Genomic DNA, 10048 nt, shown 5'->3' with positions numbered 1-10048 from the left:
CCCCTGAATCCTTTTGCCTGGTGAGAAGCCTGCTGTGCCCACTTTCAACCTCCAAAATAATCACAATGCTATGAAATCTCCCGTGGGTGGCTGGGTGGGTATCATGCCACCCCCTCCAAGTGTTGCCGGACTACAACTCCCATCACTCTTCATAGGACCGAGGAATCAGGATCCGAGAGAGAGCGAACGGAAACCGCTATTGAACAATGCGAAATCTAAAGAGGTAAGAAAGGGTGGCTGTGATTTATTAGTCGCTCTAGTAATGGTAGAAATTGTTGGAAAATCATTGCATTCCCTCTCCTCGTTCTCTGATAGATAGGATTTTCCCTGCATGCAAACTCCGCTGTCTACTCTCTTGAAAACATCCCATTTGGTCCCACTGAATCACAGGGGCAATAAGTACCTTTGTAACTTGGTAAACAAATCCTGTGATTCAGCTTACTTCCCTTTAGGAAGTTTTCTCACGCCAAAGAGATTCTCCTGCTACTCTCCCCATCTCCCATCTCCTCGGAAAGATGGTGAGATAAAGATTTCTTCTTTTACCCAAACTATTCATTAGATAGCCAAAAACATCTAAAGGTAGCTGTATAACAAATCCAATAACATCAAACAATGATATTTTGATTGAGAGTTGCTGCATGGCAGAATGGGGTTGGACTGCATGGCCCTTGTGGTCTCTTCCAACTCTATGAGTCTATGATTCTGTACCTTTATTGAGCCAACCAAAATGCACAATTCCATGTTGCAAACTTTTGAAGTCACACTGGCTTCTTCATCAGGCAAAAAGGAGAAATGAAATTGAAGATGTTTGTCACAGGCCTGCATTTTCTGTTTCTGGTCTTAGTGTGGCCAACATGTCTACTCCTAGATGTGTTTTTGGATTTCAAGATACTGCATTTTAGCTGTCACAGGGGAATCCTTTGGAAAGAGCCAGTGCACTGGGACCTTGCCATCTGAGGCTTCTGCCTCCAACAAAGTTAAAGCAATTTTTTCTAATATTGGGACGGATCTCCTAATATTGGGACTGATTGGCATGCTTTGCCTCTTGACCACCTAAAGTTTTCCTGATGCAAAAAACGAAGACCTCTTGAGAGACTCAGTGTTCTCTATCTACATAGGAGCCTGTGGCTCCACAAAGGAAGGAGACATGCTGGATTCCAGGAAACATCTTCTTTGAATTGCAAATGGACATTAAATTTCATTTAATTTGAAAATCTCCCAGTGACTACATGGCCAAAGGTGGAGGTGCCAGCCTGCAGATAGCCCTTCTTACCATCTGAACTAGGACCAGAAACAGAAAATGCAGGCCTATGACTAACGTCTTCAATTTCTTTCTCCTGTTTGCCTAATGAAGAAGCCAGTGTGACTTCAAAAGCTTGCAACATGTAATTGTGCATTTTGGTTGGCTCAATAAAGGTATCATTGTTTGGATGTTATTAGATTTGCTATATGACCTACATGGCTGCCCCTAGATGTTAAGTGACTTTTGGGTTCAATTTAGGGTGCGAAATTGGTAGTTTGCTGGCAGTTCTCATCCTGTCTTTACTCCTTTGTCACTCTGACACACCTTCCCCAGTCCTCTTGGTGTTTTAGGCCTGCATAAATTGCCCTACAGAAGTGGTTGGGCTTCTAAAAAATCTGATGCAGAATGTTGGCATTTAGTTCAAGGTTGCTTAATTCTGCAAGCAGAGCCATTGTGCACGCAGATGGTCATGGACACTGAGTAGTGCATTGACATGAAGCAATGGGTTCAAACTACAGGAAAAGAATTCCACCTCAACATTAGGAGGAACGTCCTGATAAAAAGAACTGTGTGACAGTGGGACACACTCCTTCAAGATTGGTGGAGTCTCCCTCTTTGGAGGTTTTTAAACAGGATGGCCATCTGTAATGGGTACTTTGATTCTGTCTCCCTCCATGGCAGAATGGGGTTGGGCTGAATGACCCTTGGGGTCTCTTCCAGCTCTAGCATTCTATGATTCATTTATGCAACATTGCCATTTGACACAAGGGGTGTATAGAACAATCAATGCACAATTCCACATGCAGTTTTCTGCTATGCAAGACTGGGTATGAGCCAAAATACCTAAAAATGCAAACTTAAAAGGAAATTAATTACACATACATACCAGCTGAACCTGAGCCAACAAATACATTCCAAAAATGATTTCATTCCATGAATGTTTAGTGGAGAGCATTCAGGGGTAAGAAGGCAGAACATGCAGGTAGGTATATTGGTCCAATAGCAGAAAAATAATCCAAAGGCAACAATGGCTGAGGTTCAGATTAACCCCCTTGGATCAAAAACAAATTATGCCAGACTAATCATAGAATCATAGAGCCATTCAGTCCAACCCCCTGCCATGCAGAAACTCTCAATTAAAGCATCTGACAGATGGTCATCCAGCCTCTGTTTAAAGACCTCCAAGGAAGGAGACTCCACTACACTCCAAGGGAGTCCTTACTGACATGTGACAAGTACAATGACAACAAATAACCTCAGAACATGACTTATTGGTGGCACAGGTAGGTAGAGTGACTGAGGACATTTTGTTTCCACAGACAAAAGATGGTGCCTCAGCTCCACAGTGCCATGGTGTCCTCCATCACACTTGAGGCAGGTGGCTACTTTAGGGGGCTTAGGTGGAGAGACCATGTGGCATATGCTGCTCTAAGCCAAACTATTGTGGCCCTGGAACAGAGCAGAGAACCTGGGAGGGGAGATTTCTGGAGCAGCCACTATTGCCATTAATTCCTATGTCACTCTATTCTCCTCAAAGTATGCTCCTAGAGGTTGGGCTGGGAGACATCGGGTTATGACTTTGCTCATGCATTGAGAGCCTGGCCTGCTCCTCAGTAGTGCCACCATAAGAGGTGAAACCCCGCGTTCTGAATCGAATCCAAGGAGTGGCGTTCCTATTAGGATCCGATTTAAACCTAGAACGGTTCTAGAGCAACCCGCAATCGTCTCCACTACAAATCGAATTGTAGAGCGGAATAAAATTTTGATTCGAGTTTTCCTCATTTAACGCGTGTTAAAAAAACACTAGGGTCTGACCTACGTTTTTCCATTGATTCGATTTAGGAACCGGAGCATTTAAATAGGAACGACAGCCTTTGAAATTGCGTTAGATGAATGGGAGGAGCGGAGTGCGATGGGGCTGTCCTTGGGGGAGTTGCCCTTTCTCTCCCATTGATCTCTGTGCTCTCTGAAGGGATTCTCCCTGGCTGTCTTGGGAGACAGGATGCTGCCCTCCAAAACCTATCCCATAGTTCCTCTGGAAAGAGCTTCGCTTTTTGCCAGAAGCCTCTCCCATTGATCTCTGTGCTCTCTGAAGGGATTCTCCCTGGCTGTCTTGGGAGACAGGATGCTGCTCTCCAAAACCTATCCCATAGTTCCTCTGGAAAGAGCTTCGCTTTTTGCCAGAAGCCTCTCCCATTGATCTCTGTGCTCTCTGAAGGGATTCTCCCTGGCTGTCAATGAAATGGAAACGATGCCAAAAGATAAATCGCTTCCAAATATTCCGGATTAACGTTACGTCATTCTGACGTACTATTGATTGACAGCTCCAAATAAGGTATGGAGGAGAAGAATCGCTTTATTTAAACACCGATTTCATGCCAAGTAGGAACGCTTGCAGGTAAAAACTTCGATTTAAATAACCAGATGGGAACGATGAACAAAGCGATTCGGATAGCGGGATAAGAACAGTGTTATTTTGAATCGATTTTATTAAAAACGTTGTATTTTAAATCGTTTCAAATCTTAAGTGGGAACAACCCCTACCTCTCTCCTGAGTGTTTGCCAATGCCTGGTGGTTCTGAATATGCTTCCTAAATCTGTCTGTCTGTCTGTCTTCCTCATCCCCTCCCCATAAGCACACAGACACAAAACATACCAACTTCTTTCATTTCTTTCTTTAAAATTAATCTTTAGGGACAACGAACCCTATTCAGAATATCTTTCTCATCTTCCTTTCTGCCTATCCCCCTTCCTGTTTTAATCTCTTAAAAATAATATCTTTTTTTTTTTAAAAGAGTGATACTTTTAAAAGGAGGGATTTTAAATATAATTTTTCAGAGAGAGAGAGAGAGAAAGAGAGAGAGATAGAGATTAGGTATGTTGCAGCATGTCTTCCCTTTTAAAAAAAATAAAGATCAAAGGATTGCAGAGTTTTAAAAGACAAAACTTCCCTCTTTGCTTTTTTTTCCTTTTTGAGAAATAGGGAATCTGAAGGCGAACCTCAGCACCAAGGAGAGCAACATGACTATACTAGGAAAAGGAAGCAGGAATTAAACCTAAACTACAAAATAGAGTGGTGTGTGTATTTAAGGGCTCTTCCACATTGCACAGTTCTAGCGTTAGGATTGCCTGGAGTTTGTAGGATACTATGCAATGGAGCCATGGCAGTTAAAAGTAGGATCATAGCATTATAATTCTGCAATGTGAAAGGGCCTTAGGTGAGCAAAAAACACATTGCAGTAATAATAATAATAATAATAATAATAATAATAATAATAATTTGTTTTATTTATATAGATCATAGCGGTGAACAGCAAGTAAGCTAATTTGCCCCCAGCAGTCTGGGTACTCATTTTAGCGACCTTGGAAGGATGCAAGCCTGAGTCGAGTTTTGCTCGCAACCTTGTGGTTTCGAGTGAATGGCTGCAGTACAGGCATTTAACCACTGCGCCACCAGGGCGCAGCATCAGATGTGAACCTTGCTTGAAATTCTATCCATTCTAAACTTGTCTCGAGGTTTTGAACTCAGCTAGGCTGTATGTTTCTTTTATGACCATGCTGGCTGGGGAAAACTAAAAGTGACGTTAACACATGTGGAGAATTCCTAAACAGAGAAAGCTAATTAATAAATTGTATTGATACTGCATGATAAGTCCTACTATCTTCAAACATAACCCTTCATTACACCCTGAATTGGCATCACTTGCAGTGCAATAAATTCCTCCATGTTTAATGAATCCCATTGGGGGAGAAATGCAGGCTATAAATCCTGGAAATAAATAAAGTAAATTTATTGTGGGCACTGCCATCTTATCAAAGGAAAAGAGGAAAGGAGGCAAAAAAGAAGAAAAAGAAGGAGTGTGTGTGCATGAATGATGAGATCATAAACAAGAGACAGAGAGAGAAAGTAAACTGGGAGGAGTCAGACAAGAAAAAAAGAAGCGACAGATAAAGAGCTGTGCTCTGGACACAACCAGGAAGAGGAATGGGTCTCTAAGATGGCAGTGCAGGGAGGAGCCAACTAAGCTCTTTCATCACCTATTGGAAAATCTTTGTTTTCCCTGTCTCTGGGCAATGGTGAGAGAAACCCAAATCATGTGGATTCTTCTCACCAACTCAAAAAAATGTTTCTCCTCCTAATTCTTCTATCCCAGCCTACATATCTCTAAACACATCTAATTATTGGCAAATTTCCTTATATTCAGCAGAGGGGTACAGGTGGGCAGGAGGAGGGGTATTGAAACCCCAATGACACTGTGAAAATGGACCCACTGGCTTTGCTGATATGGAATCTGCTGCTGTTCCCAACTATTGTGTTCAATTGCTAGTCCCTAATTCTCTCAAGAGAGAGCTAGCATGGTGTAGTGGTTTGAGCACTGAGCTATGATTATGAAGATCAGGGTTCACTTCCCCACTGGCCATGGAAACGCATTGGGTGACATTGGGTGAGTCATACCCTCTCAGTCTCAGAAAGTTGCTGAAAGTCAAAAATGACTTGAAGGCACACAACAACAACAACCAACAGCAAACTGTCTCAAGAACCCTCTTGCAGTTGGCATCATATCAGTTGGCCTTGTCTACTTCCCCACCACCACCTTGTTCCTTTTGGGAGTCAAGGTCACACATAGTTATGTTTGTTGTGCTACTGCTTCTTGCACTACATGTACTATGGTCTTTACTCCCCAGCCATGTTGGTTCCATCTTGTTCTTTTTGGCTTTTTGAGGGCTCCTGATTTACAGGCTGGCCAGTTCCTCAGCTGCATTTAAGCAGGAGGCTAGTGTTGTATAGGGGCACATTAGTATATCTCTTGAGGTCCACATGGTCCTCTGATTTGGCAGGGTCAAACCAACACCTAGCTGACCCACAAGGATGAACTTATGTCTTTCTTTGTAAGTTTATATTGGTATTGAGAGGGCAGGGTGGCGAAGGATAAAATTACATGTATTGCTTTAGGCATGTTTATGTGTGTGTGTGTGTCTGCTTGCCCTATGCCACCTAGGCAATCCTTTTTCCTCTCTGATATTTGTTTATGCTCACTTTCAGGCCAAAAATGAAGATGGATGGGTGTAGGGACCCTTCACCACAAACAATCCCCATGCTTCCTGGCAGAGCTTTCTCCCAAGCCTTCTGCTGTAAGCCTCGTTCAATCAACCAAGCAACACTATATAATAATAATAATAATAATAAATTTTATTTATACCCCGTCTTTCCAAAAAAATGATCAAGGCGGCTTACAAATGTTAAAAACAGTTACAATAGCATTTACAATACAAATTAAATTACAATATAAAAGTTAAAACATTACTACAAAGAATAGGAACAGGAGTCAAAAAAATACACATATCAGGGTACAAACAATCAATCACAAATATTTCGGGGTCAAAGGAAGAAAACAAGGGCAGAGAAAAATCAATTAAACTAAAGAGGGAAGGCCAATCTAAATAAGTATGTTTTTAAGTTCTTCTTAAAAGAATCTAATGAGGCGGCAGAGCGAAGCTCTAAGGGGAGCTTATTCCAGGAAGATGGGGCAACGATGGTAAAAGCCCTCTGTGAGGTCCTTACAAGATGTGCTCTAGGAACCTCTAACAGGTTTGTCCCGGATGATCTAAGTGTGCGGGGCGGATTATGTGGGGAGAGGCGGTCCTCCAAGTACCCTGGGCCCAAGCCATTTAGGGCTTTATAGGTTAAGACCAACACCTTGTATTGAGCTCGGAAGCGAATAGGCAGCCAGTGGAGATCTTTTAAAATAGGTGTTATATGGTCCGACCTGGAAATACCAGCGACCAGTCTAGCTGCCATATATTCTTTGGTAAGGCTGTTTATTCTTTCTACAAAGTATTTTATAAGAAGTACATAAATAATAACATTACGTATCACAATTAATACTAACTAATACTAATACTAATAATCTATTTTTTAAAAAAACAAAACAAAACAAAAGATAGTTAGTCTACTTCCATTGGTTCTTCGCCATCTGCATTTGTTTCTTCATTGTCTATTTCCATGGGTTCTTCATTATCTGCCATTTTTCTGCTGGGAGCTGCTTCTGGCATTACTTCAGTATTTGCAGGTGGGCTGATAAGCTTCACGGAAAAAGTTACATCAATCCCCAGATTATTCATCCAATGAGCTAAAAAGTGAGATACAAAGTCTGAGCAAATTTGCACAGAGAAATCAAGAAACTATGCCATGTAACTGATTATGATGTGAAAAGCAATGCTATCCTTTAAACTGAAGCCACTAACAATTTACTGAACAGGTTACATGTGTTTCCCACTCCACTTTATAGGAACTTACAGTAACGAAGATGTTCTTCTCCTGTTCGGCAGACCATCAACATGTTCATCTTCAGAGATGGGTCTCCAAAAGCCATTTTGAACATACTCCAGTCCAGACCAGTAACCTTTAATACAACATTTTGTATATTGTTACGCAAACTACAGACTAACCTTTCAAATTTCCCATGCAAACTGCTGGAATCACAGAACAGGAAAACATCCCCATTTAACCCAAGGAGCTAATAATAATAATAATAATAATAATAATAATAATATCCTAAAGAGCAAAGATATACCACTAAGCACGAAAATTAGAATTGATTCTCAAACTTTGGTCCTCCAGGTGTTTTGTACTTCAGCCCCCAGAATCCCAATCTGGCAGGGGCTTATGGGAGATGGTCCAAAACACCTGGAGGACCAAAGTTTAGGAGCTACTAGTCCACTCCATTGTATTCCCCTTAGAAAGGAGATATGGGAAGTTACTGCTTTATATGATTTCTGGTGCCAGGGTCATATATGCCAGAAAATGGGGGGGGGGGTGTCTAGATATAATAAATAATAATAATAATAATAATAATAAATAATAAATTTTTATTTCTACCCCGCCCTTCCAAAAAATGATCAGGGCGGCTTACAAAGTTATAAAAACATTACAGTACAAGTTAAAAATTCAATCAGCAGTTAAAAACCATTAATTACAAAAACAGGAACAGGAAACGATAAAATAAGAAATACATATATCAGGGGCAGAAGAAAAATGCAAAAACATTCATCGATCAGGGTCAGAAAGGAAAAAAGGGGCAGGAAAAAAACAGACAAGCAAATTAAGGTGGGAAGGCCAGCCGGAATAAATATGTTTTCAGCTGTTTTTTGAAAACATCTAATGAGGTGGCGGAGCGAAGCTCTGCAGGGAGCTTATTCCATAGTACAGGGGCAGCAATAGTAAAAGCTCTCTGCGAGGTCCGAATAAGGTTGGACCTAGGGACCTCCAACAATTTAGTCCCAGATGTTCTGAGTGTGCGGGGTGGATTATGTGGGGAGAGGCGGTCCTCCAAGTACCCTGGGCCCAAGCCATTTAGGGCTTTATAGGTCAAAACCAACACCTTGTATTGAGCCCGGAAGCGAATAGGCAGCCAGTGAAGATCTTTTAAAATAGGTGTTATATGGTCCGACCTGGAGCTACCAGCGACCAATCTGGCTGCCATATTCTGCACTAATTGCAGCTTCCGAGTTTGGTACAAGGGTTGCCCCATGTAGAGCGCATTGCAGAAATCCAATCGAGAGGTTACCAAAGCATGTACAACAGATTCAAGGTCCTTACGGTCCAGGTAGGGACGCAGCTGGCGTATCAGCCGAAGCTGATAACAAGCACGCCTGACCGTCGCATCCACCTGAGAAGTCAGCTGGAGCGACGAGTCAAGGAGTACACCCAAGCTGCGCACCGAGTCCTTCAGGGGGAGCGTGACCCCGTTCAGGACCGGGTGACAGATCTCACTACCCGAGACCGGGTTGTTGTTGTTGTTGGATTTTGTTAATGATAAACTAAAATTAAAATTTAGAAATATATGTCACAGAGATACGTAAGTAATACAACAGGCATGCATTTAGGTTTATTACTACATAGAGACATACAATTTGGAGAAAAGTGAAAGGTATACAACGGATATGAAATAGATTAGACAATTCAGGGAATGGAAGTGAGTTTGTTGGGGTTGTTGGGGTTTTTTTGGTTTTAAGGTATTACCTTGTTTTATTGTTTAATTGTTTTACGTTTGATATTTTGTCTTTTTGTAGTTGTCTATATATATGTGTGTGTTGTAAAATAAAAAAAATAAACAGACACACACACACACACACACAAGAAGAAGCTATCACTCACCAGGATTTCTTGGCACGTTCCGTTCAGAGGAGGGTTGCCTTTGCCTTCCTCTGAGGCTGAGAGAGTGTAATTCGAACCCTGACCTCCAGAGTCCTACTCCAACTCTCCAACCACTTTCTCTATGCTGGCTATAGCCTAAACTTTTATGGGCGGTAGACGGCAGAGGAGCCCTGCCAGTCCTTTGGCTGATGGGAGTCCGTCATCCCTTTCCAGCCAGCGGTAGATCTGGGACCCAAATAACTCCTGGCCAGTGGTCAGGCTTAAACGAAAACGATGACCGAAGGGCTTGGATCTCCATGGGCCTAGGCTAGATCCGAACCTTTCTATCGGAGGATGCTGCTGCACTCTTTCAAGACGACTGCCATCCCACTTGCCACCTGCTGCAAGGCCCTTCTTTCTTTCGGAGGCCACCGACCTCTCCTCGGAAAGGCTCCCCACCGAATTGAAAGAGGTTTCTGGGATCCCGGACGGGTGGCCCTTGGGGTCTCTTCCAACTCTAGGATTCTGTTAGGATGAGTCTATGAGTGGCGCTATTACTTCTCTTTCTCTGACGCGTCCTCCGTTCCACCACCTTCCTTCCCTCCGGGAGGAATTCCAAGAGGAGCACCGACCTCTGGTTCTGGGACTCTTTGGGGCTTTGATCGGCC

At 42.5% G+C, this 10048-nt stretch overlaps 1 long non-coding RNA gene across 1 annotated transcript; it reads right to left on the bottom strand.

Annotated features, from left to right (window-relative positions):
* Positions 1 to 6450: 6450 nt before the first annotated feature.
* Positions 6451 to 9867, bottom strand: LOC149321093 (uncharacterized). Its single transcript, XR_016280495.1, has 3 exons — positions 9402 to 9867; positions 7542 to 7647; positions 6451 to 7374 (listed from the first exon to the last, which is right to left on the bottom strand). It is a non-coding gene; the product is annotated as an uncharacterized LOC149321093 (long non-coding RNA).
* Positions 9868 to 10048: the final 181 nt, after the last annotated feature.

This window comes from Sceloporus occidentalis, unplaced genomic scaffold (genome assembly GCF_023333645.1).
Source record: "Sceloporus occidentalis isolate IW3139 unplaced genomic scaffold, rSceOcc1.0.p SCAF_1, whole genome shotgun sequence".
Classification (NCBI taxonomy): Eukaryota; Metazoa; Chordata; class Lepidosauria; order Squamata; family Phrynosomatidae; genus Sceloporus; species Sceloporus occidentalis.
The sequence above is the reverse complement of the archived record's forward strand: the minus strand, read 5'-3'. Positions and strand labels throughout refer to the sequence as shown.